The 27,945-nt window shown below is 40.3% G+C and overlaps 1 protein-coding gene across 2 annotated transcripts in view; it reads left to right on the top strand.

Moving 5' to 3' along the window:
- PACRG (PARK2 co-regulated) overlaps positions 1-27,945 on the top strand; it is a 605,305-nt gene that overhangs the window by 371,371 nt on the left and 205,989 nt on the right. The gene's annotated exons all lie outside the window — the stretch shown is intronic.

The following is a 27,945-nucleotide window of genomic DNA, read 5'->3' as shown; positions in this document are numbered from 1 at the left end:
TGGTATCAATAAGTTAGTAATTTAATGGAGCTCTGAATGAAACTTTTGCAACATGATCTGCTCATTGTACATTCAAGAAAAAAATCAAACAAGAATCTAAGTTTACGGCAGCTCCTGCCACAAACATACTTGTGTTTGGAATCACTATTTTTTATATTATTACTCAATTGCTATTACGTCTGCTCTAGGCATAGACTATTCAGGAAATCATGGAATTCTCAAAAAGCTTTTAGCTCTCTTTCAATAGTAGAACCGGCTTGTATGTTTTATACTATACATATTTAGAAAAAGGACTTCAAACTGGAGTTGCAGGAGCTTACAAATGCCTGTAAGGGGGTGCTTAAAATGGTATTCTGCTCAAATTGTCTGAAGAGCTGTGGGTAAGGTGGCATTCAGGCGAGATGGTTAGTCTTTAAGCAAAGTAATAACTGGGTTTTAATAATTGAGTCTCTTATTGTCAAAACTTAATGTTTTAGTAACAACATTCCTACTTTTGGAAAATACTTAAATAGTCTTCATTCACAGTTCATACTTTTACCATATAGTAGCAGCAAATATCCATGAAGTTATGGGAGACTCCAGATGTGCACCTTGTTCAACTAAGGTCCATAAAAGAAACTCTAACTGCACATCTTATATTTAGATTCTAGTAACTTGAGGGAGATAGAGATAAAGATGTTCTGATAGAGATGGTAGCATCATTAAAGAGATGGAAGCATCAGGGAACAGCCACCCAAAAAGTCTTAGTTAACATTTTTGAAGGGTGCGATTCACCAATGCTTCCTCAGTAATCCTCATGCAAACCTGTGATGCATGTACTATTACTATTTCCATTTAATTGTTGTAAAGTTGCCTCTTGTAGCTTTTCTCCTATGCGAACATTTGTTTCTGTACTTGATGATCATAGAAGATGAGCCTGAACACATTTCCCTTTTCTTGCCTGAGTATCTAGGATTAGGTAGCTACTGCAACATGCTTTAATGCTTTTGTTGATCACACAATAAAAGCTAGAACTTATATCTAAGCATCATTCCATATCCCTGTATAAAAGTAGAAAATCGGTCATGTTCAAAGGACAATTAGAATCTTTCTTTATCCTCAAGGAAATCTATAAAGATGGATAAATATTGCTGCCACAAAGAGATAAATCTTGTTGGGCCGTCTAGACTATTAAACAAAACAATTGGTTTCTACTGCTTTCTCATTATAGTTTTTCTTTAAATCTTTAACTCACAGGTGTTCATATACTTAACAAAGAAAATGATTGACTTTAAGAATAAATCCCTAGTAAGATTTTATCAATGTGGGAAATTTAAAGTTCATACTACAGTCCTTAATTGGTTCCAAACAGCTAATTCTTTTGGAGTCTTTCTAAATGCATGCATCAGGAATTCTACATTTAAATTATTTTTCTGCTTAACATTTTTCTGACTTTGAAGGGAAAAATATTATCTTCAGCTTCATTTTCTACTTATCTTAGAAACCTGTCACAACAATGCCAGCCTGCAGTTTGCTGTATTTTCAAAGGGTCCTGCTACAAAATTGTAGCTTTCTAGCTGTAAAAACTCAAAACTGTTCCTTAAAGTAGCTAGCTATGTTACCGTAGATCCAATTCTTTCAGAAAAAAAGCTTATCTCAGGATTTTCAATTACATTAGAATTTTCACTAGAAAAATGATTTAGCTTTAATAACATTTTAATAAATCCTGCTTTATGACATAGATCACAAAATTGATATATACTTATTTCATTTAAGCAGATGTCGTTAGTAACAGATATAGTTATTTACAATTAAAATTACATTAGAAATTGACAGTATGTAGCATTAGAAAAAACTCATCCTAAATTTCAGTGTATTAGAGCACAATCGCACGTTTCTGTATGTCCTCTTTTTTTGTACTTCTCTTTTATGTAAATCAATGTCTCGTTAAACTCAGATTCAAAAATATTTCTTTCAAGTCCCACTACAAAACTCTTTTTAGAATGAGACCAGATACAAGTGACAAAAAAGAATGAGACAAAATATTCTTTCAAATACAATGCCCTGTCTGTCTGTCAGTATCCGCTCGAAGAGCAAACATTGAATGAGTTCTACTACCCGAGGTTTTTACAATGTCTCCCGTTTTAATGTCGCATGAACTTCCTCTGAAATAAGCAGTGGGGGCTGCAGAGCCAGGGACCTGGACATTGTGGCAGTTGCCCATGTGAGGAGCCCAGGCTTCCAGTCTTTTCAAGGACCAGTTGGAAATCAATAGGGCAGGGAGGAACAGTCCATGCTCACAGTCACAATTCTGAACAACTTTACGTTCGTGATTTACATTTCAGAAATTTACTTCGAAGTTCCTTTGAAATGGTTAAATGTGTTAAATTTGAACCATGAGATTACCCTAAATTAATTGAAGAAATTATTAGAACTACTGCTTCCGACATTTCTGAATGTTAGATTTGGAATTGTCATGCGTATATCTAGTCTCTGAGCACTTCCTCCATGCACACTTAACTCATTCATCTACAGAGAATCCTAGGATTATAAAGTTGGAAGATCCACATAGGGGTCCTTTGGTCTGAGAGTATATCCAATTTACCAAACTATATGATCATTACTTCCATGAAGGCAAAATGTTTGTGTTGGTCTTTCCTTTTCTTATATAGAGCTTGGCACACCTAGTAGAATCAGGCCCCATCTACACGATCAGAACGATGAAAACTTAGAGCCAGCCCCACTAGATCATTCTTGTTCTAGCAGAGAGAGTGGCTGTATACTCTTGTGTGTTAGTAGTATTTTTCACAGAGTTTAATTAGGCTATAGTGAAAACAAGAACAGATAAATCTGAGATGTGAATGGTAATGTAGACTAATCAGTAACATTTTGGAACCAGAAAAGCTGTGACCTCAGGCAAATCCCTTAAAGTCTCTAATCATCAATTTTTCTGTCTGCACAAAATAGGCATCGTAACAACTTTTCATTAGGGTGGGCATAAATAGAGATGAAGTGTTCAGGGCCCCTTCACACAGAACCTGTCCATGACTGGGTATTAATGAGAGAGCCATTATGATTACACAACATTATATACGTATACAGTATTATACACATACAATAGTATATATTATAGAAGAATATCATGCTCTATGAATTATTATGTAACAACATAACCAGGCAACTGAAAGTGTTGTGTGTGACCTGTAGCGCTGTCTCGTTGGGTGACCCGTCGCTTGGCCCTCTGTGAACCTGTGAGTGGCCCGTGGCCTCCCGGTCTCACCAGCTGCATCAGTGCCTTTGCTTCAAGTGGTTCATTTTGCCTCTAATTGCCAAATGCAGGGCGAGTGGCCAAATAAGTGAAAGACTCAGATTCATTCACCGGTAACAGGTTTTCAAATCCATCCTTTTCTGGCGTAATCTTTCAGCTTGAATATGTGACTGGTGTTTAGGGAGCATCGTATTTAAAAAAGAGAACCCCCTCTCTGGCACAGACAAGGAAAACCTGGGCCAGGGTCCCCTTTGGAACAACCAAACTGCTATCTAAGCCTTTGAGCTGATTGCCTTGCATTCTAAACAGTGACTTTTGGACGTAAAACATGCTGTCTTTCCAGTGACTGCTTTGAGGCAAAAGAGAAAGAGGAGTTTCTACAAAATATTCCTTGAATGCATTTGTCATACAGCCAATAGCAATTTATTCTTTCCTATGTTCTTTCACAAATGTTATCAAAGGTTACAGAAAATTAAAACAATAGGAATCTTCAATTTATAGCTTTCAGAGAAGAAACTACCGAATTAATGATGCAGAGTATTACATTTAAGGAGCATGAGCCAATGAATGGCATTAAAGCATTTACAGCTGGAATATGGGCTCTGCCAGCAGATTAGGGCTCTCTGATAGGCCTGTTTACCATATTTTGGTTCATTTCTAACAGTACCAATAGTTCTGAAACAATCCCTACCTAAAAGATTTCAGACTCCAGATATCAGAGACTCTGATAATGTTGTAAATTTATGTCATGAAGTATGCAAAAATAAATATAATAATGAAATATCATGTCCCCATGTTTGTAGAAATCAAATAGCTTGGCTTTATCTAAGATAACTCTAAGATGTATACCATTATAGACTAATAAAAAGTTCATTAAAGAGACAACATTTTAATTCAGACACAGGCACATTAAAACATATAGGGAATGAGGATGCCTGAAGTTTGCAAAATTTTAGGATGTTTGTACCATGTCTTTGACCTGTAATTTAAATGGCTTCTAAAAAATAGAAGTAATTATTTTATGCTCATCGTCTTTTAAAGCAACTTCTAATGAGAACCTAGGCCTTGTAAGTCAACCTGATTCAAACCCTCCTTGATAACCCTCCTTGATATTCCTGTGAGTTCTCTAGGACCAATTCTCATGCCCTTTTCAAACGCTGATGAACTTCTGGGAATGCACTGTTTACCAAACAACAGCAGCAACAAAACTTTCAGTTTTTCTATTTCATAGTTGATGTATATAAAGGTTATTTCTCCTCACGGAGATTTACATTTAATTTTGGAATTACGGTTCATTCCCCATGGAATTCTGAACAACTTTGCGTTCGTGATTTACATTTTAGAAATTTACTTCGAAGTTCCTTTGAAATGGTTAAATGTGTTAAATTTGAACCATGAGATTACCCTGAATTAATTGCAGAAATTATTAGAACTACTGCTTCCAACATTTCTGAATGTTAGATTTGGAATTGTTATGCATATATCTAGTTTCTCTGAGCACTTCCTCCATGCACACTTAACTCATTATCTACAGAGAATCCTAGGATTATAAAGTTGGAAGATCCACATAGGGGTCCTTTGGTCTAAGAGTATATCCAATTTACCAAACTATGCAATCATTACTTCCATGAAGGCAAAATGTTTGTGTTGGTCTTTCCTTTTCTTATATAGAGCTTGGCACACCTAGTAGAATCAGGTACCTAAAATGTGCTTGTGTGAAATCAGTTCACTAACTCAGCCTACACGACCAGTACTTATTTCTTCCGTATCGTCCAAGCAGCCTCACTGCTTCATGGGGTAACCTGTTGTACTTCCAAAGAGAAAGGTAGCTCCTGTTTTGAAAGGAAATTTACACCTAGCATTTCCATCTGGTTCACCTCCCTCCTCTAAACTACACAGCACAATGGTTAATCCTTTTCCACATGGCAAGCCTTCGGGAAATTATAGAAAACTTTCCTTCTCCCTCGGTATTTACTTCTCCAAGTGCAATATCCCTACTTCTTCCAAGCATTCTCTATAAGCAGAGCTCCCAAAGCCTGGAGAATCTTTGAGGATGGGGACGGAGGAATCATTTCTGCAGAAAGAGATGGTTGTGCAGTGATCTAAGAGGGCAGCCCAGGACAGCAGATGGTCCTGGGAAGAGCTCAGGCCTCCCTCCCTCACCTGATGCCCCCATGCGTGGTCAGCCCATGAAGACCTCTTTACCATGGTGAAACCTACACATGCTTATGAGGTTAAACGCCTTTCCTCTTCACTGAGACTGCTACATTTGAGTCTATTTTCAACCCAAATCCACTTGTAAAAAGCACCATGAGGGGAGTGAGGTCAGTCACAAACCGTGAATTACATCTCTATGTGCTCGCCTCTGTAGACCTTCCTGGTTGTGCCTGCCCAGAGGGAAGGATTATTCCGAGTTGTCTGTAACCAGGTAGGGCGATGACTAAAGAAATGCGAATCCAGTTCTGAAGGCTGTTTCTTAGCTTCCTGGAGCCACGTGACAAATTATCATACACAGAGTGGCTTAAACAACAGAAATGTATCATCTCCCAGTTCTGGAGGCTACAAGTTAAAGATCAAGGTGTGGACAGGGCCGGCTCTCACTGCAGGCTCCGGGGAAGCCTCTTTCCTGTTGCTTCTGGCTTCTGGAGGTGCCAGCCGTCCTTGAGCTTCCGGAGGTGCCTGCTGTCCTTGAGCTCCTTGGCTTGTGGATGACGCGTCACTCCAGTCCCGCCCCGTCTTCCTGTGGCCTTTTTTCCTGTGCATCTGTCTCTGTGTCTCTTCTCCTCTTCCTTTGAGAATACCAGCCCTCATAAGGATTGGATTAAGGGCCCACCCTACTCCAATACGCCAATATGACTTGATCTTAACTACTTACATTGGCAATGACCCTATTTCCAAGTAAGGTCACATCCTAAAGTTCTGGAAAAGACAGGAATTTGGGGGAGACACTATTCAATCCAGTCCAGATGATCTACCTCTTTCCAACAGCTTGTGGAGAGAGAAATCTCATCTTTGATAAACAAAGGTAGAGGTTTCGTGTTCCTTTCACTCCCTCACATTGCCATAACTACTGATACTGAGCCTGCTCTGCACGGACGAATGAAAACTCCTTCTTTCAACTACAAAAATGTCATGCCTTTTCCTTTCAGCAGGCGGGGTTTGTGAAGTTAAGAAGGAAACTGGACCTGGATAGGTTTTAGGGAAGATGCAGGGAATTGATGTTTTTCTTCTTCAGTAATGCTGCAAACTAACCAGAGATGGAAGCTCACACTTCCAACAGCTCTGGATGCTGCCCTGGGGATCCCATAGCAGCACCCCTGGGTGCTGCTGCACCAGCCCAGTCTCCAGGAACTGGCCACGGTGAGGCCGGTGTCACCTGGGCCTGTCCCGGCCCAAACCAGCTGGGCAAGAGGCTCAGGCCACTCTGTGCCTAAAGGGATTTGGACCAATAAAGATGGGTCACCTGGTGGACAAGGCAGGGCAAGATGCTTTGGGCACATGGAATAATTTGTGGAGAAACAAGAAATGGGACAAAGCGTGAAGGTGCTGAGCACAGCACTGAGGAGCGAAGGCTCTGGCTGCAGTTTTTGTGGGTTCAAACTCTGTTTGCCATCTGTGACTTTTGATGGGTTATGTAACAACTCTGTGCCTAAGTCTCCATAATTTAAAAAGGAAGTTATTGGGAGGATTAAAGAAGTTCATTGGCCTGCAGAGAACTATAAGAAGGTCATTTTTCAGGAGTATCTACTTGGAGAGAAGGAGGGGAATGAATTGTGGAATTGAGTGTAAGTGCTTTGAAACTGGCATGTTAGGTAAATGTGTCCTCCCTGCCGCACAGGGTTTATGTTATGGAGAGAACTGAATATATGTGGCTTTATATGGTCCTTCCAAGAAAATTAAGTGAAATCTGTTTAAGTTAATATCATTATTAATATCTAAGATGATTAGATATGAAATATTCAGTAATCAATATCTTTCCCATATGCCAGCAGTCAGAAATGCAATGCAAAGTTCATTTCTAGATGCTAATAATTCCTAATTGCAAATATTCCAACCCAAACAAACTTTCACTGCTCAGCTCTCCCTTCCCCCGAAGACAGTTTAGTTCCTTCCCTGGCCCTCTCATGTCATTGCAAAGGAGGGCTGAGTAGTGACCTACACATAGGACTGTATCAACAGGTTCATTCGCCTGCCCCAGTGAACTAGTGAAATCCCAACCTCTTTCCACTGTGTTCTGTTTTCGATTGGCCCTTATATTTGTGGTTTCTCTGTATAAATATTTCCAAATTGTCATGGCCAAGTTTTTTCTGGGCATCCCCATTTCACCAGCATCTGGCTTTACCACTATCCCCACTTATGCAACTTTACCTGAAGAGATCAGACTTCCAGGAGGATACTGAGTTGCAGACAGGTTCATGGCCCAGGAACATCCCCATTGTTTCTGGACTAGTGGCAAATGTGGTGTATCTAGAATGGTTTGTGTAGAGAATCCCATTCATTGGTTCTGAAATGGTGATGAAAAGTGTCAACAAAAAGAGTCACACTCAGTAAAATGTTTAAAGAGGCTTCTTCTGAGCCAAATATGAATGACCATGACCCAAGGCACAGTCTCAGGAGGTCCTGAGAACATGTGCCTACGGTGGTTGAGTTAGTTTGGTTTTTATATGTTTTAGGGAGACATAAGACATCAATCGATATGTGTGGGGTATGCATTGGTTTGGTCCAGAAAGGTGGTGGTTTACAGGTCATACATAGGTGGGTTCAAAGACTTCCTGATTGGCAATTGGTTGAAAGAGTTAAGTTATTGTCTAAACACCTGGAATCAACAGAAAAGAGTGTCTGGGTCAAGATAAGGGGTTGTGGAAACCAGGTTTCTTATTATGTGGATGAAGTCTCATAGGTGGTGCCCTTAGAGAAAATAAGTTGGCGAATGTTTCCTAATCAGACCCTTAAAAGATGTTAGACTCTCAGCAAATCTCTTCAGGATTGGGAGGGCACGGAATGGGGAAGGATCTATTATGTTAATAGAGATTCTTTACAGATACAACTTTCTCCCCCACAAACTGACTTTTCAAGCCATTTCCAAATATGGCAAAGAAACATATTTTGGGGTGAAATATTTTGATTTTCTTCTTTGTCTGTCATGTGAGGTTATGCCAGAGTCAGGCTGGAAAGTAAACCACATTATATAGGTTTAAATGAAACCTCTCTGATGAGATTTTATGGTTTGTGGGGCATAACTCTCCAGGTCCCTTAGATAGGAATTTGGGCAAAAGAAGTAAAAGGTCAGAGTTCAGTCCTCAAAGGGAACTGCAGTATGGAAACAGCAGCTCAGGATGAAGCTCGAACTGGCATTCGTACCCCTTGCCTGTGTGTGGAACAGGCCATGTGATCTGAAGCCTGCTTCTCAGCCTACAAGCTGTCCTACTGTCAGTCCAGGGACCCCTGGGAGATATCTCTGCTCTTCCCTCCAGATCCGTACTCAGACATCCCATCCTTTCAGTAATCTCCCCTGACTCCGCCCCCACTAGAAGAACACAGGGCTGGCGCCTTCCAGTTATTCCCAATCTGCCTTGCTGGGTAGAGGTCCTGTTTCTTGTATCCCTCCTCACCAGACAGAAGAGCCCAGATGCCGGGTGACAGTTGAGACAACTGGCTTTTGGCTGGACCTGTTTTCAAAGCCACGTTTGAAATGTGTGCTTCTGTTACAGGAAAGCAGTCCCGATCCAGATCCAAAGAGAGGGTTCTTGGATCTCACACAAGAAAGAATTTAGGGCAAGTCCATAGAGTAAAGTGAAAGCAAGTTTATTAAGGAAATAAAGGAATAAAAGAATGGCTACTCCATAGACAGAGCAGCCCTGAGGGCTGCTGGTTGCCCATTTTTACAGTTATTTCTTGATGATATGCTAAACAACGGGTGGATCATTCATGCCTCCCCCTTTTACACCATGTAGTGTGACTTCCTGACGCTGCCATGGCATCTGTAAACTGTCATGGTGCTGGTGGGAGTGTAGCAGAGAGGACAACCAGAGGTCACTCTCGTCGCCATCTTGGTTTTGGTGGGTTTGGGCCGGCTTCTTTGCTGCAACCTGTTTCATCAGCCAGGTCTTTATGACCTGTGTCTTAGGCCAACCTCCTATCTCATCCTGCGACTTAGGGTCCCTTCACTGTCTGGGGATGCAGCCTACTAGGTCTCAGCCTTATGTTACCCAGCTTCTATTTAAGATGAAGTTGCTCTGATTTAAACGCTTCTGACACTTTGTTATCCCTCCACCCCTCTGAGGTACCCCAACAGGGATCCATAGAAAAAATAGCTGGGTTGCGGCTGGTTTCTAGTGCTTGGCCACTGACAACCTTCCTGCAAGCTGGGAACTGGCACATTTCCCAATCAGAATTGCCACCAATTCAGCTAAGGTCTTACAGATCTGCCTAGAGAAATCTGTATAATATGCTTTACTGTATTTAAACGCTCAAGATGGGCCCCAAATGAGCAGGCATGCAGATATTCGCCCAAGAGAAAACAGTGTTCTTTTCTATTTATGCAACAGAAAGTTTTAGTTAATCTGAGCAAGAAAGCAAATAGCAATTTCTAAAGCTTTAATTTAAGGAGGCTTCTCTGCTCAGTCAGCTCATAATTTGTAGTTTTTAAGTCCCCTAAAATATCATCTATTCTGGATTTGCTGATAATTAAGAGTTCTTCTGATTTTCCTTTATATGCAAATCTTCCGTGAGCACCAACTAATGACTTTTTCAAGGTCTCTTTGTGGACTTTGCAGAGAAAATAAGAATGTCACTAAGGGTAATTGTTATGTTGAATATCACTATTCATGCCATCGTTAAAAGGTCCGTTTGAAGCGGGTGAGAGACTAAAGCTAAACTTGATTGGGTGGAGGAGCCTTTCCCTGCCACTGCGGTGCCCCTGGCAAGGGTGGTAGTGAGGGTGGGTAAACTGTTCTGCCCTCCCCTGGGTTCCCAGGCTACTTGAATCGCACGTGCTCTTCTAGAGACGGATGGGAACGCCGAGCTTGCTTCACTCTCAGACCTTCTCTCCCCGCCCAGCGTGGACGGGCTCCGCGCCAGGAGCTCGCAGAGGGACTGGCGTGTGTCGCCTCGCCTCTCCCTGCCCCTGTGTAGGAATTCCCCGCCGCAGAGGTCAGGAGGGCGGGGGTGACGCGGCAGCCGTGGCTGCCTGGACTCCAGGGCGGCTCCAGGAGCCGAGGACAGCCCGGTGGAGGCGGCTATGGCTCGGCCCGAACCCACCGCGGCCTCCCCTGCAGGGACCCGTGTCCGGCTTCCACGGCCCTGCAGCTGCATTGGCCTCAGCCTCTCGCGCGGGGATCCCTGGGCCCTTCTGGATCCCGATCACGCAGGGTCAAAAATGCCCCCACCCGTGCACGCTCGCCGTGAGAAACGCACTCCCGTGCCGTGCACTGATCACCCGGCGTGCTGCCCGGCCTGCAGCCCTGCTGCCTCGGCCTTTCCATTCTGCACCGCAGGGAAGGCCCAGGCATCGCAAGGCCAGCGCCTGGGGACACCTTCAGGGTGCTCGAGAGGATTCCAGCTGCAAGGCCAAGAGAAGAGCACAGCCACCGCGCCCTCCGAGGACACCAAGGCACGTCCCGCTGTCCCCCCAGCGCGTGGCCAGTTCCCCGCGACTTTTAAAGCAGTTCTGCTGAGGGCGGCCTCCACACCTGCCTGAGTCCACAGCTCACCCAGGTGGAGCGACCCTCTTGTCACCTCCCTGCCACACTTGTGGTTTGTTTTCTCCAAACAGGAAACTGTTGGAGACATGTTCCACTTACTATGAAATCGGCTTTCCATTTTATTGCGTTTCTTAAAAATCTGTAATTTTTACTTTGACAGAATGGAATATAAATGGCCCAGAATAAGCTTAACCATCAATAAAGGTGGAGTTGAAAAATACAATGGACATATTCCCTAGAAAAACTGCAAATATTATTGATATTTTCTTGCTTGCCTGCTTTCTGTATTATATTCTCATGTATATCTTGAATTAATGTTCCAAGTAATAAAGAAAAAAGGTAATGATGGCAACGTTATTATGAGCAAGTTCTGTTCGGAGCCCTTGAAGATCAATTTACATTTTTTGCTCTTAAATACAGACTGTAATATGAGCTTCAGTAGCATATTTATATTCATTTTGAGGTGGTCATACAGTGAAATTAAAAATCACTCTCCATTCAATGACTTTTAGTTTAGATTTTGCATACTGATTACAACTCTGCCTCTGCTCCCCCTTGAAAAACCCCTACATTTCATCTTAAATTCATTTCTTGAAGGTATCTTTGTCACCAAGTAAAAAACTAATGATACAATACTAACATTTAAAAACCGAGAATGTAATTGGCCCATAATGACAGGATTATTGACTGGTAATTTTCCTACTATTTTAAGCTTTGTGTTTGACCTGCATCTAGTTGGATATTTATTTGTGTGCCTCGGGTTTTGAGAAGTTTATAGTTTTTCTAACAGAAATCAATGAATGTTACATATGTTTGTATATGTCTTTATTTATTATAAATACGGTAGACACCCACCTAACCAAATGTCTTAGATGTTGCTCTGTCTGGAAGCATGTTCTGTCCTTCCAAAGTTTCTTATAAACTGTGAGTGTAGGATAATGATATTCAAAGAGAATCAGTACCTTTTCTATTTTTTTGATGGCCAACTAAAATTTCTAAAAGAATTTCTGTTAGGACCATAGGCAACCATGGAGTGAGGAGAAGGAGTGTGATGTCAGGCCTGTAAAAACCTGCTTAAAAAACAGCCTGCACCTTCACCTTTCTTTGTGTACACGCTGAGCTAGCCACTGGTGGCGGTGGAACATGAGGCCTTCCTGCTCTCACCTTAAGCCTAGTTGCACTGCCTGTACAAAGACTAATGCACCAGGCTAACTCCAAAAGCAATAGAGAGCAACGTGGTTTTTATGAAAGTTTTTTTTGGGGGGATGCCAAAGAGAGAACCACATAGTACATCCTTCACTTATTCATTTAAAATTTAAAAAAAAAAAAGTTGAGTGCCTTCTACATGCCAACGCAACAAAGCTTCCTAAAAAATCCTTTAAAAAGGGACACTATGCTGCCACACAGTCATTTTCCATTTACCAAATCCCTCAAAGACTTCCCCAGAGCCTCGACCGGTGAACCTGAATCAATGTGTACAGCCACGGAAGGCCTGAGGGTTGAAGGAGGTTTTCACTACCATCAGGAAACAAGCAGGTCTAGAAAAGGATGGGCACCTTGCCACACATGGACCCCATCCTGCAAACTTTATGTTTCTTCTAACCATACATCCTTACTTCTACTCCTCTCTATAATAACCTGACTCTGAGGTCAGGGTACAACTTGGAACAGTAAAATCCAGCATTGATGGCAGACTGATTGAGATTGCTAAATGGCAAAAATAGTGCTGTTTAGACTTAATGCACTGTCTTAGCTAATGAAATAGTGAAGGACTGCAATCCAATCTCAGATTTACCACCATCAACGTAATCCTCTTGCAGAAGAGTAGGAATGTCAGCTTCATCAGTGCTACTAACATGCTTTGCATCCTGGGAAGATCCCATTTGACTGTCTGGCCAGGTCTCTCTACTTCATGGGCTTCCATAGATTTCTTGGTGAATGTTCTTCTTGTGCATCCTGTTCTTTGATGTATTGATTTTTAACAATACATCAAAATCAGGTACAAGGCAGACCTTTTGTTTGTTGGATTCCAAATGTACAGAAACTCAATCTCGGGGAAGGAACAAACCCTCTCTCGGCTACCTCCAAATATTGTCCATCAGGTCTCTCTTGAAATTTCTAAGAGCATTTTTTTCCAAATATTTGCTAGGAGCTGCAATGTATATAATTTTTGCTAAATCTTTGCTAAGGACCACATGATGATATGTATATCTTGCTTATAAACCCAAACAAAGCGCATTAGAGACCATTTGTCCTGAAGCTATCAACCAACTAGATTTGCAAGTCCACCCAATTGTGTGTGACATATGGTCAGGGAGGATGATGCATCACCTGGTGCATTTCCCATCATCAGGACTGCCTAATAGGTCCAGTCTTGTTCTAATCTAATAGGCCTGTGAGAACAAACAGCAATGAGCTGGAAGCTAGGGTTTGTTTATTTGTTTGTTTGTTGTTTGTTTTAATGTAGGTATTGTTACTAGAATGTAAATTTCATGAAGGCAGGGATTTTTGTCTCTTTTTTTTCACTGCTTTATCTCCAACTCAGCAATTGTTCTTAGCAGTTCCTGAGATCAATAAATATTTGCTGAATGGGTGGATGGATGGAGAGTGTATTGGTTTTCTATTGTCACAAATTTAGCTGTGTAGGACAACACCCACATATTATCTCACAGTTCTGCTGATCAAAAATCCAGCAGACTCAGCTATGTGATATGATTAGAATCTAATAAGGGGATCACAGTGTCAGTTGCCCTATGTTCCCTGTAGAGATTCTGAGGAAGAATCCACTTCTAGGCTCATCCCAGTTGTTGATAGAAATCAGTTCTAATGGTTGCAGGACTGAGGTCTCCATTTCCTGGCTGGTTGTCAGCAGTGAGGAGCTCTCAACTGCTTGAGGCGGCCCACATTCCCTGGCCCATGACCATCTCATCTTCAAAGCCAGCAATGGAGGGTTTCCTATCACTCGACCTCCCCTTCTGCCGCATCTCATCTGCCTTCCTCTTCTGCTTTCAAGGGCTCGTGTGATTCCCACCCAGATAACAAAGAGTATTACTCAAGCAAAGTGTTAACTAACCTTCTAACTTTGTTACCCTTTTTTTTTGTTACAAGACGTGGAACTACATGGAATAATCCCTTGTTTTAAGGTCAGTAGATTAGTAACCTTAATTCCATTTGCAAAGTCCCTTCACAATACCTTGATTCGTGTTTGATTGAATAACAAGGGGACAGAAATATTGGAGGGACATCTGTAGAACTGAGGTTTTGGAATGAAATCATCAAAAAATTGGTGCCTGGATGACCATGACTGGGAGCTTGAAGTATATGTTCAAGAAGATACAAAATTAACTGCCAAATTTAGTGAAGGTAGCGCAGCTCAACACTCCTGTAAGTCAGAGAAGACTGAAAATGTGTAAAACCTTGAATGGGCATGGCAAGACACAGGGCTTAAAGATTTTCATTGTAATTTCCAACCTGAATCATGCTATCTAATGATTCAAGGACTTACATATAAGCGGAGAATAAAATCAGGAAGTTCAACATGTCTTTCAGGAGGTTAGCACAGCGATAAAAGAATAGCATCACTAGTACAATTCCAGTAAAGTCTCTCAGCCAATGGTGTCCTCTGTCCCACTGTATGGTTCCCCGTCACAGGCAGTACGTATCATTTCCTGAGTAATTACATCAACATTACCTAAAATCCCATGGGCCAGCAATAGAAAAGACAGGAAAGTATTATTTTTGGAGTTACTATTCTTACTTTACAGATGAAAAAGCTGAGCATTGGATCAAATGACTTGCCCAAGGTCATAGGACAGGAATGAAACAAAGCCAGCACCCAAGAAATAAGCAGGTCCTCCTTCTAAACCTGAGTGGCAGGTACTCTGAAAGTGTAAATTGGATTGCCAGAAATAGCATTTCTAAGGTAGTTCTGATCAAAAGATTTCTTTTATTTAAGGTACTGAAGTAAATGGAAGTTTCATTGATCCGATTTAACAGCTATTATATGCTGGCAGATCAAAGTAGCTGTTGCTGATCTTCACAAATTCTTATGCATTATGAAGCAAAAACGTTTTCATACCATCAATTCTATTATGAAGTAGTGATCAATAATACCTTGAGAAAAACTCTAAACACAGAAAACTATCAGCAAGTTCACCTAATTAAAAACATCAAACAGAATCTTCTAACTTTGTTCCACTTTTTGTGTGAGAAGGCATGTAACCACATGGCGTGCATTCAGCTTTTTTTTTTTTTAATCCCAGCCAAATTCCTTCTCAGAGTTATGGATAAAATCTGTGTACATAGCTGCCTTAGTCCATTTTTGTGTTGCTATAACAGAATAGCTCAGACTGGGTAATTTATTTTTAAAAACAAGTTTATTTGGCTCATGATTCTGGAGGCAGTGAAGTCCAAGATTTCACAGACCATTTGATGAGGGTCTTGTGCTGCTTCAACTTATGGGGAAAGTTGAAAAGGAAGTGGGCATGTGCAAAGAGACCAGGGTCTCTGAGGGTCTCATGGGGAAAAATAGTAACTCACATGTGATTCATTTGTACAAATTTTAGTAAGATATAGAGCAAGCTTATACCCTACTCTTTTAGGCAATTTAATTTACACAGCGTTTTCATTTCTAAACACAATTCTTTGGTAAAAGACCATTTGTTTTAGGTGCAATTGTTCACAGTCTCTTTTCCTAACTAATCACATAGTTCTCCCAACAATTCTCCCAAATATAATAGGTAAATACACTAAAAATTGCTTTGCCATGTATACTTCATTTACTTTGCCAACTTGATATTTCAGGTTAAACACGGTTGTATATTATACAGAGAAGGGTGTTCTCCTAGTCTTAGTAATAACTGATTGAACAAGTACTCTTATACTATTTATGAAGTAATTCAAAAGAAGGCATTAATCTACATTTACTAGTACATTATGGAGAAGCACTTCTATGACCCTGTTCCTGAAAATCAGCCTACTTTTTCTTAGAAATTTCTACCTTCTTTTACTAGAAATTTATTGCACTATTAAATTTTTCTTTGTTTCCTGTATTTAAAAAAACAATTCATTGCAAATAAAACCTTTCCTGAGTAATAATCACTTAGCATATAAATGATTTTAGTATTAATATAATTCTCTCTAAATAACTTCCATGCCCCATGCATAATGTACCAAGCACACCTATTAAAATGATAGTTTTGTAATGTGAGAATTTCCATTATAAAAACCTGTGAAACACAATCTAGCACATTTAAAGATCGCTTTTAGATTGTAATTGGAAGATAAATTCTAATTACTGTTTAATTTCTTGGTTGAAAATCTTTGTCATGTACAACATAAAATTGACTCTGAAATTATGCAGTTAATATTATCAGCACTTAGCTATTCCTTTTGAAGCTGCAAAGGTTTCATTTGTTTGGCTCAAAGAAATATTCAACCAGAAAAAAAAAAAACTGCTTAAAGTTTGGAAAGTTTAAAAAGTGGCTATCAATATAGTTAACTCATCTATAATAAGTTATGTTCAGAGAAATGGCTCAACATTGGGTTATTGAAAATAGGGTACATTCTATAGAAAGTATGCTATTTGAGGTGTTCTAGACCAGGAAGATAAACATGTTTTTAGAATTCTATTATCTAAGCTATGGGTTAATATCCAATATTGTGACATGATCCTGTGACTTTAGTCAAATCAGTGATGGAAAGTTAGAAATCTCCTCCCTTAAATATTGACGCATTCTTAGAATTATAAATCTCAGAGAGTTGTTCTTCCAGTCACATTGCTGGAGTAGAGATTTATAATGTTTTAAATTTTTAATGAGATTATTGACTTATTAATTTGTAGATTATTGACTTATTAATTTGTTCCAAGTTCCTTTTGTGTTAACTGTCTTAAAAATGGGTAACAGTTATTTAGTGCTTTTTATAGGCTGGATTCTGGATTAAGCTGTTTTCTTGAATCATCTCATTTAATCCTCACAACCCAGGAGGAAGAAAGTACCCTTCCTCTAATTTAACAGATGAGAAAATGAATGCAGAGAGATAAAGTAATTTTCAAACTGTCAGTTAGTAAAAGGGCACTTATAGGATTATTCAAATGGAAAGAGAGATAAAAAATGATAACTGGTATAGTTTTCTCCATCCATAAATACTAAGTGCTTGAGCTGCACCTAATGGGGTATTTAATTACATTGTTACAGACAAATCATTCAGCTGTATTGATTTAATCTTCCAGTGTTTAAACTAGCAATAATACACTAATAACATTCCTAAACTTTCAGTTTCTTTCAAAGTTATTTTTATTCGTGTTCCTAAATTTTAAAAAGTAGCGTTCAATACTAATTATTTACTGTGATCTATTTTTTTAAAACATCCAAGTGGCATTATTCTTGGACGAAAAGTAAATCCAAATTCAGCCTTTATGCAATAGTATGAATTTTTTACGTTTGGAGTTTATAAAAGAGTTTAATAAATGTATAGCATATGCAATAATCAAGATTTGTATTGTGTATGTTTATTAAAGCTCATTTACAGCTAGTTAATAGAGTATGCGTAGATTTTGCTGAGTTAATAAATCCAGTGCAAAGTACCACTTGCACATGATGATGTCGATGGCTTCACTCTAGCTATCCTGAAGCATGGAGTTCTTCATGCGCAGTAGTTTGTCCTCTGTGTGAAAAGATAATTTGCTGACCATTTCTGCACAGGAGTCCTCATTGTCAGCAGGACTTAACTTGAGATGATTCAAGCTAATTGCAAGAAACGTTCTTTAGAAAGAAGAATTTACAAGACTTGCTCATTGAACTATGTAAATTAATTGGAACTTGAAGAGAGAAAAAAAGCTCTAGTTTCACTTTTTTAAGTTTGGGGAAGATGAGTTGCAAATAATGTTCAAGAAGAAAGTCATTCTGTCTAAATTAGGCCATGGTGGATCTTCGGCTTGAAAGTTTGTCTTGAGAGAATGAGAAAGAGAAATAGAGAGAAGGAGAGACATAAGTAAAGGAAAAAGAAGGTCAACGAATATGACGAAAAGCACAAGGGCATTTTAGTAGGTAGAGAGATTAAAGCCTAAAACCATGACGGTTCTTTCATATTTTTTAAAATCTAAGAGAAATATGATAAGAAATGGAAAAATGTTGAAGATATACAGAAAGAATATCAAGGAGAACCATTGATCTTAAGTATAAATATAAGGCAGAGATGCATTGAAAATAAGGGCCACAAAATGCAAATGAATGAAAACACTTAGTGTGTCACAAACATGACAAACAAAAAGCTCCTGGAATTTTTCAGACTGAGATGGCCTTATTTCATTTGCGGTGGATCCCAGTTGAGTGTCATCCCTCAACGAGTGGGCACAGACCCCTGCCTGAATCTCCTGAGTTACATGGTGCACACTGCATCCCATTTGGACTGACACTGTTTTGCAACAGCTTAACTGAAACAATTTCAATATTTAACCAAAATCTGCTTTCCTATAACGTTTCCACTGGGGGCTTCATTTGACTGTCTGGCCAGGTCTCTCTACTTCATGGGCTTCCATAGATTTCTTGGTGAATGTTCTTCTTGTGCATCCTGTTCTTTGATGTATTGATTTTTAACAATACATCAAAATCAGGTACAAGGCAGACCTTTTGTTTGTTGGATTCCAAATGTACAAAGACTCAATCTTAATTATATCCTAACGCTGAAATTTCTACACAATATTTATTTGCCATGCTTCGTTTCTCTTTGTTTCTCTTGCTCTATAAATTTCTCCAAAATCCTAACATGTTGTTTGAAATTTGGTTGTTTCTTCTTATACAAGTTTGCATTTCAAGTTATTTTATAGCCTAGATGTATAGGAATCCTGCTTTCCTCTGAATGTGTAAATTAATAACTGTTAATAATCCTCTGCTATCTAAGTTCTAGGTTTGACGTAAGGGATGCTATTTGAGGCCGAAGCCGTCTGATGGGGTTCGGCTTTGTGTCCCTACCCAAATCTCATGTCAAATGGTAACCAGCCATGTTGGAGGAGGGGACAGGTGGGAGGTGATTGGATCATTGGGGTAGATTTCCCCCTTTCTGTTTTCGTGATGGTGAGTGAACGCTCACATGTTCTGATGGTTTGACAATGTGTAGCACCTCCCGCTTTGCTCTCTTCCTCCTGCTCCAACCATGTAGAAGGTGTCTGTTTGCCCTTTGCCTTCTACCATTATAAGTTTCCTGAGGCCTCCCCAGCCAGGCTCTCTGTACAGCCTGTGGAACCGTGAGTCAATTAAACCTCTTCTCTCTCCTTTTTTTTTTTTTTTTTTTGACAGTGTTTCTCTGTTGCCCAGGCTGGAGCGCAGTGTTGCGATCTCCTCACACTGCAGCCTCTGCCTCCCATATTCAAGCAATCTCAGGCCTCAGTCCCTGAGTAGCTGGGACCACAGGCATGTGCCACCATGCCCAGTTAATTTTTTTTTTTTTTTTTTTTAGTAGACACAGGATTTCGCCCTGTTGGTCTCGAAATCCTGGCCTCAAGTGATCCACACACCTCGACCTCCCAAAGTGCTGGGATTACAGGCGTGAGCCACTGTGCCTGGCTGAACCTCTTTTCTTTACAAATTACGCAGTCTCAGGTGGTTCTTTATATTAAGTTGTTGCGCCAACCTATAGCAACGTGAGGACTGACTAATAACACTGTCCATACAAATACAGGAAATGTAGATCTCTTGTACATTTGGAATCCAACAAAGAAAAGGTCTGCCTTGTACCTGATTTTGATGTATTGATCAAAATCAATACATCAAAGAACAGGATGCACAAGAATAATATTCACCAAGAAACCTATGGAAGCCCATGAAGTCTCTTGTTTCTTCAGGGTAAAACTTTAGATCACTGTTTTGGCATGAAAGCAAAGTATCACCTTGGCAGAAGACTGCGTCAACCCTCCAGTAGGCATGCTGACATCTTGATTGTTTTCTGCTCTTTTGCTTCTTGTCATTTTACTGGACAGGGTGTAGCCCAGCTAGCTGGATTCAGTGTCATGTTTGATATTGGCAAATAAAACTTGTGATTGAAAGTAAGGTTTCTCCACCAGACAACTTTTACAAAGAATCCAATGGTGCAGTCTTTCAATAATTTCTTTCCCTTGCACCCCAAAAGTCAATCATTTATCAATCTTATTACTTGTTCGTTTGCAACTGTGTGCACACCCCCTGTTACCAGCTGTCCCTAATACGCTGTGACAGTGAGTTCAGAGCATCACTATCACACCTTGTCTATGATAGCAAATTCTTCCTTGTTCTCCATGCAGTAAAAATCACATCTGTTGTCTCATCTCAATTTGAAAAACCTCTCTGCAATTCTAGGAAGAGGTAGTCACCATTCTAAAAGAAGCCTGGACAAAATTGTAGTCGTAGTTTGTGGTTTTCCTTTCTTCCTTTTGAAATATTTCTATCTTTATAATCTCTTGACATTATCTGAGTCCTATCTCAGGTATTTTAGTAGGAAAGAGAAAAATCAACTTCCTAAGCACCTCCTCCCCTCAATGCTTTGAAGGCTCAGCACATACGCTCATGGGACAAATGACACTTTTATAAAAGAAGAAACAGAAAACCTGCCAATTGACTGAATATTGGGAGTAAACAAGCAGGGATTTCTACTTTTTAAAAAATTCTTCACTTTGTTAAGAATGTACATAATGACTCTTTCTGTGGTACTATAGAGCCTGTTCATGAAGAATTTGCCTCCTCCACAGTGAAATTGAAAAAGGAGATTGGGACTTGATATGCAAACTCAAGTATATAACTGGTTGATTAGAGAGAAATGAATGATAAATATCAGTTTCAAGGAGATGGCAGGAAAGTCACAAGACAGAGCTTGACCACAGAGATTTCTGGAGCTTGACCGCTGAGATTTCTAGTGTGGAGATAATATATGCTGGTAGCAATTGTGCAAAGATACATTTATGGATAGAAATCCAGGGGAAAGAAGAGGTAATTCGTCTTCACAGATTCCGACTGAGAAAGGGCAGAGGAAAACACGGCAATGTCTCCCGAAGGCTGCTATGCCACTGTTTCACCTTGTGCAGATTCATGACGCCAGTCTGGGAAGAGTTCGCTTCCTGGTACCTGGTGCAGATGGGGTTGTCCCATCTCTTCTGACACACATGCCATAGAAAAAAACGATTCATTCATTCATTTCATTATTTTTACTGAATATTTTATATGTGCCAACCACTGTGCTAAGCGCCAAATACAGAATCGTGAATGTAAATTAACAAAAGCACAAATATATATAATTACACTCACTGGAGTTCAAAGTGCCAGTGACAATGATGATGGTGATCGCAGCCAGCGGTCACTCTGCATCCCCTCCACATGAGGCACTGCGCTAAGTGCCTTTATCTGCAGTATCTGAACAAGCCTCATGCCAGGCAGGAGAGCACAGCTCAATTTGCTTCGTTCTTGTCTGAGACTCCCAGTGGTCACATTGCTGTCTTCACCACAGAGCCCCTTGCAGAGTCAGAATACCATGGCGAGGGAGGGTGGATACAAAACATTCATTTTGTACACCTTCACCTTCCTCTAGCAGCCCCTGGGCTGTCACTGTGGCAGCACTTTGATGCTCAGCCCCTCAACGTGTTGTGTTGGCAGGAAACCAGCTAACTGAAGCAAAGTAAAGGAAGCAAACATCGCCTCTTGAAAGGGCCATGGTATAGCTGATGAAGAGACACGGGATCAGTTACTGCTATCTTAATAGCTTGCATGACCGCAGGCCAGTCATTCAGTCTGTCTATGTATTTCCTCATCTAGCAAGTAGGAAGGAGAAATACTCACATGTCCTCAAATCCACATGTGTCAAGTCCAGATATGCTCCTCCTTCTTCCTGCTAGACATTCTGTGATGCAGATTCTCCTTCCCCTTCTCACATCTGTTTTTCTTTCCTTCAACCTCAGTGCATGTTGTCATTTATAGTCAAGCAATTCGTTCCTATTTCTTCTCACCACCCACTTTGTGCAGAGTCTTTTACTCCGGAACCTGCCCAGGGACAGAAAGAGCTGGGTTCCACTGCAGATAACTCCAGGATTCCCTCCCTCCCACACTGTAGTTAATCCCAATCGCCTGACACCAACTCGTACCTGAGCTGTGGAATCAATAATTTCTGGATTTTATGATCCCCTAGTAAACACTGGCAAAATCCATGAGATTTCCATACCAGAGGGTGGGGAACATTGAAGTAGATGCTATCGATAATCAGTTCTTTTACAGAAATGCAAGGTAAGTGCAGGGTGTTTCTGCCACTTTTATGCATAATGAGGCATTTATACAAACAACATCCACACAACTAGTTGAACTGCCTGGAGCAAAATAATATTCAACCTTCAAACTTAATAACTGCATAAACTTAGAACTGATAGGACGCTTTCTGCTCTGGTTTTGAAGTGCCTAATTAAGTATATTCAAGGAGGATATTTTGTTTTGTTTTGCTTTTAGCCCCCTCCCTTTGAAACCCACTTGTGGTCAGTGTTAGAGAGCTGATGGTTTTCTTAATGTGTCATTGTTATAGAACATTCCTGTGATTCTGTATTCTTCACTGTAACACCTGTGTTTCTGTGAAATAATCTGTGAGATTTCATGCTAAGCATTGCTCCCACTCTTTTCTATTTTTATTCTAAGGGTATTAACTGATTTCCTTTGAGGGACGTGCTTGCAAGCTTGGGTGTATCTCGGTTTATCTAATAAACATGTTCCTGGCACATATTGTGTAAATCAAATTTTAACAAATTGAATCATATATTTAAATGCCCGAGGGGCACTCATTTTAAGAAATTAATCATATTCTGAATTTTAAGGGAATTTTTACACCCAAATTTTATTTTCTGATAATCTAGGTTTTCACTTGCTTTGCTTTATTTAAGTGACACTGTATCAAATTATTAAATTCATTGAGGAATTTTTAAAAGGAAGGCATTGAGGGAAAGGATTCTGGGAAGATGGTGGAGTAAAAGCACCAGGCATCTGTCTCCCTACATAGACAACAATTGCACTGACAGAATCTGTCTGATGGAACTTTTTTTGAAGTCTGGCATCTATTCTAAGGAGTGAAACATTCACAGAAAGGCTTAGAAGGTAAATGGTGGGCCAGGCGCCGTGGCTTACGGCTGTAATCCCAGCACTTTGGGAGGCCGAGGCGGGCAGATCATGAGGTCAGGAGATTGAGACCATCCTGGCTAACACAGTGAAACCCCATCTCTACTAAACATACAAAAAACTAGCCGGGTGCAGTGGTGGGCGCCTGTAGTCCCAGCTACTCGGGAGGCTGAGGCAGGAGAATGGCATGAACCCAGGAAGCAGAGCTTTCAGTGAGCCGAGATCACACTACTGCACTCGAGCCTGGGGGACAGAGCGAGACTCCATCTCAAAAAAAAAAGAAGGTAAATTGTGGTTAATTTCAGTCATATAAGCTGGTAGCAAGGTGGCAGCTACTCATCCCCCAGTCGTATGGCAGGGAGCTGTATACCTGTTCCTAGAGTAGCTTGCACAAGCTTGTGGGAGCCAGGGTTGGTGAAAAGGACCCTTTCCTCCAAAACTTGGGGCCCTGTGTTCTGATTGCTGCTTCTGAATGTGGAGCTGCAAACACAGAGGGGGCAACTATTGCCTCATCCCTCTCTCATTTTTTGCAAGCCCCTCCCCCTCTGGTTGAAGCAATTTCCAGGGAATTTATATGGCCAGCAGCCCCCTTTTTCTTCTTTTCTCCTTCCCCCTCATTTTTTTCTTTTGCTTCTTTTGGAAACCAGACATTTAAAAGCAATCACATATACAAAGGCATCTAGAAAGTCACTATGCATGCCCAAGGAAAGGCACAGGCTTAAAGAAGACCTGAGAAGACCTTAGGTTTACACCTCAGGCTGGTCACCAGCACAGATACAATGGAGACCAATTTTTTTTTTTTAGAAAAACCTGGGGAAGTGAGGAGTCTGATTTCCAGTGTTACTATGTTATTAGATCAAATACCCAGTTTTCAACAAAAATCACAAGGCATAAAAAAAAAAAAAACAGGAAAGTATTGTGCATTCAAAGTAAAAAATAAATCAATGGAAACTGTCCCTAAGAAACAACAGATAGTAGACACTGCTAGACAAAGATTTTAAAAACAACTATCTTAAAGATGCTCAAAGAACTAAAAGAACATGGGGAGGAAGTCAAGAAAACAATGTATGAACAAAATGAAGATACCAATAAAAAGATTAAAAAGTCTAAAAAGAAACCAGCTTCAGTACTGGAACTAAAAAGGACAGTAACTGAAAGGAAAAATTTACCAGAAGGATTCAAAAGTAGATTTGAGTGGACAGAAACATCATCCGTGAACTTAAAGATAACACAATAAATTACATAATCTGAAGAACAGAAAGAAAAAAGATTTTTCTTTTGAAAAAGTTAACAAAGCCTGAGGGATCTGGGGAACATCATAAAGTGGACCAGCATATTCATTGTGGGATTCTGAGGAGAAGAGAGAGAGAAATGGGTAGAGAGGTTATTCAAAGAAATAATGACCAAAAACTTTCCAAATATGATGAAAGCCATGAATGTAAACATCCAAGAAGCTCAACAAATTCTAAGTAGGATGAACTCAAAGAGAACCACACTGAGACATATTATAATCAAACTGTCAAAAGACAAACAATCTTGAAAGCAGTGAGAGAAAAAGGACTCATCATGTATACAGAATACTCCAAAGATTAACAACTGACTTCTCATCAGAAACTATGGAGGCCAGAAGACAATGGGCTGATGTATTTAGCAAGGAAAAAAAAAAAAAAAAAGAAAACTTGTCAACCAACAATCCAATATCCAGCAAAACTGTATATCAAAAGCAAAGGGGAAATTAAGACATTCCCAGGTAAGCAAAAGCCAAGGGAGTTTGCTACTGCTAGACCCACCCTGCAGAAAACACTAAAAGGAGTCCCACAGATTGAAATGACAAGAAAGGAACTTGAAGCCATGTGTAGAAATAAAGGTCTCGGTAAAGGTAAATACATGCGCAATTATAGAGACTAGTATTATTTCACTTTGGTTTGTAACTCCACATTTTGTTTTCTACATTATTTAACCTATTAATGCATAAAAAATACAAGTTCATGTTTCTGGACATACAATGTATTAAGATGTAATTTTGTAACATCAATAACTGATCCCAACACTTTGGGAGGCCAAGGTGAGCAGATCATTTGAGGCCAGGAGTTTGAGACCAGCCTGAAAAAACCCTGTCTCTACTAAAAATATAAAAACTAGCTGGGCATGGTGGTGTGCCCCTGTAATCCCAGCTACTTGGGTGACTGAGGCACAAGAATTGCTTGAACCTGGGAGGTGATGGTTTCAGTGAGTTGAGATTGTGCCACTGCACTTCAGCCTGGGTGACAGAACTGAGACTCTGTCTCAAAAACAACAACAAAACCTGAAAAGGGTGAGGGTGCAGTTGCATAGGAGCATTTTGTGTGTGTGTGTGTTCTTGAAGTTAAGTTAGTATCAATTCAGCTTGGAGTTTTATAACATTACGATATTAAATGTAATCCTTAGGGTGACCACAAAGAAAATAGCTATAGAATACATACAAAAAGGAATGAGAAGCAAATCAATTCACTGCAGAGATGAAGACTAAGAATGAAGACTGAATTCTAACATGCATATATATGCATGTTATTCAGTCTTAGAAAAAAAGGAAATCCGATTTGGAGTGTCACGAATGAACCTGGAGCACATTATACTAAGTAAAATAAGCCAGACACAGAAAGAAAAATATTACATGATCTCACTTATATGATGAATTTAAAATAGTCAAACTTAAAGAAGCAGAGAATGGAATGGTGCTTGCCGGGGGCTGTGGGGTGGGAGAAACAGGGAGATGTTGGATAAAAGGTACGAAGTTTCCATTATAAGATGAATAAATTCTGGAGAGCTAAGGTACAGCATGGTGACTACAGTTAATTATTCTCTATTGCATACTAGAAATTTCCTGAGAGTAGATATCAAGTGTTCTCAGCACCAAAAAAAAAAAAAAAAAAAACATGGTAATGATGTGAGGTGATGGATATGTTAATTCACTTGATTATGATAATCATTTCACAATGTATTCATGTATCAAGACATCATGTGTACACCTTAAGTATATACAATTTTTATTTGTCAATTATATCTCAACAAAGCTGGAAATAAAAGAGGAAGCTTCTTTAAAAATGTGTCAATGATTTCCCAGTGACATGGACAATTTAGGATTGTAATCAACCATTGAAATTGTTAGTTAGCCAACCAAATCTCTTATGTACAAATAGAAACCTTGAATCTCATAAAATCAATACTTAATGAATACCTACTGCATGCTGAGTTCCAGAGAAACATGAATAAAGACGATGTAGGCTGTGACCTTATTATACTGGGCTGGATTCTGTGGGGTGGGACTGAGTAAAGGGGATGACTGACTTTATCTGGGGCCATTAGGGAAGGCTTTCTAGGGGACCAGTCTGGATCTTGGAAAAAACAGAGAGACACTTTATGCTTTAATTTGCATTAAAATTGTCCAGTGGTAAAGCTTTATATGCTGTGTAGATGGTAAATGTTTCTTACTTAATCAGAAAAGCATCCTAAGAGTGATGGATTCTAAATTGATTTTTCCTGCAGTGGATGCATATAAAATTAATGAGGGGAATTAGTCTATAGTTCCCCCATGCCCCTACCCTAAGGGATAGTTTGTGTGAAAGATTATACACGAGGAAGGAAACAACAGGGCCGCACTTGAAGGATGCAAACTGATTTGATGGACTTGAGTTGAAAATAAAAACAACTGGGATGACACTGCAATTGCATTGTGAAGTCACCACACTTCTACTGTAATTTATTCAAATCCAACCAGGTCCAGAGAGCAGGCCAGGCCCCCTTCCACCCACTCCACATTCCACGCTACTCTTGGGTCTACACTGGAGAGACCATGAGATCAAACATACGAATCCTGAATTCCTCTGTCAGTTTCAGTTCCTTGCCTGCCTCTGAAGTTTAGAAATTATGTCATGGCCCCCCAGTGCAACCACACCCTAACAGAAGCCAGCCACTTCAGCTGCTGCATCTATTGTAATGCTGGAAGAAAAGCTATTCATGCCTGTGGGCATTTGGGGCCTACAGGACCTTAATCCCTGCTCACCCTCCCAATCTGAGATACAGTTACACTTCTAGAGGACAGGGAAACTTCCTGATGGGTGCATTAGTGCATTCTTGCACTACTATAAGGAAATACCTGAGACTGTGTAATTTATAAAGAAACGAGGTTTGTTGAGCTCTCAGTTCTGCAGGCTGTACAAGAATAGCGGCTTCTGCTCCTGGGCTTCTGCCTAAGGAAACTTACAATCGTGGCAAAAGGCGAAGGAAAAGCAGGCCCATCTTACATGGCTGGAGCAGGAGCGAGATTGGGGGGCAGATACTACGCACTATTAATGACCAGATCTCAGATGAACTCACACACTGTCGCAAGGACGGTACTGAGGGGAAAATCCACAGCCATGATCCAATCACCTCCCACCAGGCCCCACCTCCAACACTGGGGACCACAATTCAATGTGAGATTTGGGCAGAGAAATAGGTCCAAACCGTATCAATTGAGGGGGATGTGTCAGAGTGGAAGTGAGACTTCCATATATTTGGAGTGATTGGGAGAGTCAGAACAACACAGTATGTACAGAGCGCTCTTGGTTGCAGAGACCAGCGACAGCAGTCCAGGTACGATGGAAATGAAAATGTTAGGCATGGCTTAGCAAAGGTCTTTTGAAAGAAACAAGTGAGTGTAGATGTTTGCTCATGGCCCTATTTCTAGGCCTTAGGTCAGAGGCTCAAGAGCCATTCTCAAGGGTTTGCACCAGGATAATGGAGAGGAGGAAAAAGCCTGAGAGATGGCACTTTAAAACCAGCAAGACTGAAGAGTTCATTAAATGTGGGCTGCAGAGATGATTCAAAAATGACTGAGAAGCTTGGATGTTAGGATGGT

The sequence above is a fragment of the Mandrillus leucophaeus genome, unplaced genomic scaffold (genome assembly GCF_000951045.1).
Source record: "Mandrillus leucophaeus isolate KB7577 unplaced genomic scaffold, Mleu.le_1.0 Scaffold6, whole genome shotgun sequence".
NCBI lineage: Eukaryota > Metazoa > Chordata > Mammalia > Primates > Cercopithecidae > Mandrillus > Mandrillus leucophaeus.
Note: the sequence above shows the minus strand (reverse complement) of the source record. Positions and strands in the feature narration are given on the sequence as shown.